The 5,520-nt window shown below is 36.7% G+C and overlaps 1 non-coding gene across 1 annotated transcript; it reads right to left on the bottom strand.

Moving 5' to 3' along the window:
- Window positions 1-4,949: 4,949 nt before the first annotated feature.
- Window positions 4,950-5,051, bottom strand: LOC123860649 (U6 spliceosomal RNA). Its single transcript, XR_006794773.1, has one exon. It is a non-coding gene; the product is annotated as a U6 spliceosomal RNA (small nuclear RNA).
- Between the last annotated feature and the right edge of the window lie 469 nt (window positions 5,052-5,520).

Below are 5,520 nucleotides of genomic sequence, written 5' to 3'. Positions count from 1 at the left end.
TGTTTGGGTCAACCAAGAAATCAAAGAAGAACTTAAACAATTCATGGAAATCAATGAGAATGAAAACACATCGGTCCAAAACCTATGGGATACTGCAAAGGTGGTCCTAAGGGGGAAATACATAACCATCCAAGCCTCACTCAAAAAAATAGAAAAATCCCGAATTCACCAACTAACTCTACACCTTAAAGAACTAGAGAAAAAGCAACAAATGATGCCTAAGCCATGCATTAGAAGAGAAATAATTAAAATTAGAGCAGAAATCAATGAATTAGAAACCAGAAACACAGTAGATCAGATCAACGAAACTAGAAGTTCGTTCTTTGAAAGAATTAATAAGATTGATAAACCACTGGCCGGACTTATCCAAAAGAAGACAGAAAGGACCCAAATTAATAAAATTATGAATGAAAGGGGAGAGATCACGACTAACACCTAGGAAATAGAAACAATTGTTAGAAATTATTATCGACAACTATATGCCAATAAACTGAGGAATCTGGATGAAATGGAGGCCTTCCTGGAAACCTATAAGCTGCCAAGACTGAAACAGGAAGAAATTGACAACCTGAATAGGCCAATAACCAGTAACGAGATTGAAGCAGTGATCAAAAACCTCCCAAAAAACAAGAGTCCAGGGCCTGATGGATTCCCTGGGGAATTCTACCAAACATTCAAAGAAGAAATAATACCTATTCTACTGAAGCTGTTTCAAAAAATAGAAACAGAAGGAAAACTTCCAAACTCATTCTATGAGGCTAGCATTACCTTAATCCCCAAACCAGGCAAAGACCCCACCAAAAAGGAGAATTTCGGACCGATATCCCTGATGAATATGGATTCCAAAATCCTCAACAAAATCCTAGCTAATAGGATCCAACAATACATTAAAAGGATCATCCACCACGACCAAGTGGGATTTATCCCCGGGATGCAAGGGTGGTTCAACATTCTCAAATCAATCAATGTGATAGAACACATTAATAAAAGGAGGGAGAAGAACCATATGGTCCTCTCAATTGATGCAGAAAAAGCATTTGACAAAATACAACATCCTTTCCTGATTAAAACTCTCCAGAGTATAGGGAAAGAGGGAACATTCCTCAAGCTCATAAAATCCATCTATGAAAAACCCACAGTGAATATCATCCTCAATGGGGAAAAGCTGAGAGCCTTTCCCTTAAGATCAGGAACACGTCAAGGGTGCCCACTCTCACCACTGTTGTTCAACATAGTACTAGAAGTCCTAGCAACAGCAATCAGACAACAAAAAGAATTAAAAGGTATTCAAATTGGCAAAGAGGAAGTCAAACTCTCTCTTTTCACAGATGACATGATACTTTATGTGGAAAACCCAAAAGACTCCACCCCCAAATTACTAGAACTCATCCAGCAATTCAGTAATGTGGCAGGATACAAAATCAATGCACAGAAATCAGTTGCTTTCTTATACACTAACAACACAACTGTAGAAAGAGAAATTAAAGAAATGATTCCATTTACAATAGCACCAAAAACCATAAGATACCTCGGAATAAACCTAACCAAAGAGGTAAAGGATCTATACTCTAGGAACTACAAAACACTCATGAAAGAAATTGAAGAAGACACAAAAAGATGGAAAAATATTCCATGCTCATGGATCGGAAGAATAAACATTGTTAAAATGTCTATGCTACCCAGAGCAATCTATACCTTCAATCCTTCAATGCCATCCTGATCAAAATTCCAATGACATTTTTCAAAGTGCTGGAACAAACAATCCTAAAATTTGTATGGAATCAGAAAAGACCCCGAATCGCCAAGGAGATGTTGGAAAAGAAAAACAAAGCTGGGGGCATCACGTTGCCTGATTTCAAGCTATATTACAAATCAGTGATCACCAAGACAGCACGGTACTGGCACAAAAACAGAGACATAAAGACCAATGGAACAGAATAGAGAACCCAGATATGGACCCTCAACTCTACGGTCAAATAATCTTTGACAAAGCAGGAAAAAACATGCAATGGAAAAAAGACAGTCTCTTCAATAAATGGTGCTGGGAAAATTGGACAGCCACATGCAGAAGAATGAAACTCAACCATTCTCTAACACCACTCACAAAGATAAACTCAAAGTGGATGAAAGACCTCAATGTGAGACAGGAATCCATCAAAATCCTCGAGGAGAACATAGGCAGTAACCTCTTTGACATCGCCCACAACAACTTCTTTCAAGATACATCTCCAAAAGCTAGTGAAACAAAAGCAAAAATGAACTTTTGGGACTTCATTAAGATAAAAAGCTTCTGCACAGCAAAGGAAACAGTCAATAAAACAAAGAGGCAACCCACAGAATGGGAGAAGATATTTGCAAATGACACTACAGATAAAGGGCTGGTATCCAAAATCTATAAAGAACTTCTCAAACTCAACACCCAAAAAACAAATAAGTCAAAAAGTGGGCAGAAGAGATGAACAGACACTTCTCCAAAGAAGACATACAAATGGCTAACAGACACATGAAAAAGTGTTCATCATCATTAGCCATCAGGGAAATCCAAATCAAAACCACACTGAGATACCACCTTACACCAGTTAGAATGGCAAAAATGGACAGGGAAAGAAACAACAAATGTTGCAGACGTTGTGGAGAAAGGGGAACCCTCTTACACTGTTGGTGGGAATGCAAGTTGGTACAGCCATTTTGGAAAACAGTGTGGAGGTTCCTAAAAAATTTAAAAATAGAGCTACCCTATGACCCAGCAATTGCACTACTGGGTATTTACCCCAAAGACACAGATGTAGTGAAAAGAAGGGCCATATGCACCCCAATGTTCATAGCAGCAATGTCCACAATAGCCAAACTGTGGAAAGAGCCCAGATGCCCTTCAACAGATGAATGGATAAAGAAGATGTGGTCCATATATACAATGGAATATTACTCAGCCATCAGAAAAGATGAATACCCAACTTTTACATCAACATGGATGGGACTGAAGGAGATTATGCTAAGTGAAATAAGTCAAGCAGAGAAAGTCAATTATCATATGGTTTCACTTATTTGTGGAACATAAGTAATAACATGGAGGACATTAGGAGAAGGAAGGGAAAAATGGGCGGGGGGAATTGGAGGGAGAGATGAACCATGAGAGACTATGGACCTGAGAAACAAACAGGGTTTTAGAGGGGAGAGGGGAGGGGGGATTGGTTAGCCCAGTGATGGGTATTAAGGAGGACACGTACTGCATGGAGCACTGGGTGTTATACAAAAACAATGGATCGTGGATCACTACATCAAAAACTAATGATGTATTGTATGGTGACTAACATAACATAATAAAATGAAAAACTACAAAAAAAAAAAAAAAAGAAAAAAGAAAGTCCCTCATAAGCAACATGAAGTTGGGTGTTGTTTTATTATCCATCAGCCGTGCTATGTCTTTTGATCAGGAAATTTAATCCATTTACTTTTAAAGTAATTATTCTTAGGGAAAAACTTACTATTGCATTGTTTTCTGTTTTGTAGTTCTTTCGTTCATCTTTTCTTCTCTTGCTATCCTTCTTTGTGTTTTGTTGATTTATTGTGGTCATATATTTTTATTTCTTTACTTTTGTATATATTCTGTATGGTTTTTTGTAGTAATCATGAGGCTTACATAAAACATCTTATAACAGCTTATTTTAAGCCAATAACAACTTAAGTTCAATAGCATATAAAAACTCTATTCTTTTTACTTCTGCCCAACACACTTCATGTTATTGAAGTCACAATTTACATCTTTTTTTTCCTTCCAAATTTTTATTTAAATTCGAATTAGTTAACGTATAGTGTGATATTGGTTTCAGGAGTAGAATTTAGTGATTTATCACTTACATAACACCCAGTGCTCATCATAACAAGCGCCTTCCTTAATACCCATTACTCATTTAGCCCGTTCCCCAGCACCTCCCTCTATCAACCCTCAGTTTGTTCTCTATCATTAAGAGTCTCTTATGGTTTGCTTCCCTCTTTTTTTTTCCATTCTTTCCCTATGTTCATGTGTTTTGTTTCCCAATATCCATGAGTGAAATCATATGGTATTTGTCTTTCTCTAACTAACTTATTTCACTTGACGTAACACACTCTGCCTCCAACCATGTCATTGCAAATGGCAAGATTACATTCTTTTTGATGGCTGAGTAATATTCCATTGTGTGTGTGTGTGTGTGTGTGTGTGTGTGTGTGTGTACACACCACATCTTCTTTATCCATTCATCCATCAATGGACACTTGGGCTCTTTCCATTGTTTGGCTATTGTTGATAATGTTGCTATAAATATTGGGGTGCATGTACCCCTCTGAATCTGTATTTTTGTATCACAGTTTATATCTTTTTATATTGTCAATTTGTTAATAAATTTTATAGTTATAGTTATTCTTAATGTGTTTTTTATCTTTATATTAAAATTAATAGTGATTCATATATCACCATTACAGCATTACAGTATTCTGTATTTGTTTATATATTTATCATTGCCAGGGTTCATGTACTATTGTGTTGTTTAGCATCCTTTCATTTCAGTTTGAAGAACTCCTTTTAGTATTTCTTATAAAACAGATTATAGGGGATGAACTCCCTTAGTTTCTGTTTGGGAAAGTCTTTATCTCTCCTTCATTTTTGAACTGTTCAGCTATGTATAGTATTTTTGTTCGGTAGTTTTTTTTTTCTTTCAGCACTTTAAACACATCCCCCAACTCCCCTCTGGCCTGCAAGATTTCTGCTAAGAAATCTGGAGATAGTCTTATGAGGGCTTCCTTGCATGTGACAAATTTTCTTTTGCAATTTTCAAAAGTCATTTTATGTTTGACTTTTGTCAACTACCTTATAATGTGTCTTCATGTAGACTTATTTAGATTTTTCCTCTTTGATATTCTTTCTGCTTTATGAATCTGAACGTTCACTACCTTCCCCCAATTTGGGAAGTTTGGGTTGTTATTTCTTCACAAATTTGCATGTCATCCTTGTACAGGGGCCATGCTAATCTCTGTATTATTCCAATTTTAGTATAGGAGCTGCCAAAGAGAGCATTGGGTCATTATTTCTTTAAATAAGTTTTCTGGTAACAGTGGTATCCTCCGTGGTAATAAACATGTTGATTCTTATGAAATGCAAAGCTAATCTTGTCACCCCTCTACCTAAAAGTCCACACTCTTTAGAATGACCTTTGGCTCTTCAAGATCTGGGTTCAGCCCACCTTTCCAACCGCATCTCTCCCCAACACCTCTCTTTCCATCCTTCGAAGCACAAACACTGGTCATCCTGGAGAATTTTTTTTATCTCAAGACCAAGTATTCTCAGTTTCTTCAACAAAGGCTTACAATGGCTTTTCTCAGGTGACTAACTGACACACTAGCAAATGCCTTATTCTGAAGGAATTATTTATGTGCTTCTGTGACACCAGCATTTCACTACATCAATTGTCACAATGCATTTATTCATCCATCTAGCAATACTGAGTGTATAATATAAGCAAGTATTATCCTACTTAATGCATA

This window comes from Mirounga angustirostris, unplaced genomic scaffold (genome assembly GCF_029215605.1).
Source record: "Mirounga angustirostris isolate CCGP_5_RB_7025 unplaced genomic scaffold, mMirAng1.0.hap1 SCAF_4, whole genome shotgun sequence".
NCBI classification, from domain to species: domain Eukaryota; kingdom Metazoa; phylum Chordata; class Mammalia; order Carnivora; family Phocidae; genus Mirounga; species Mirounga angustirostris.
The sequence above is the reverse complement of the archived record's forward strand: the minus strand, read 5'-3'. Positions and strand labels throughout refer to the sequence as shown.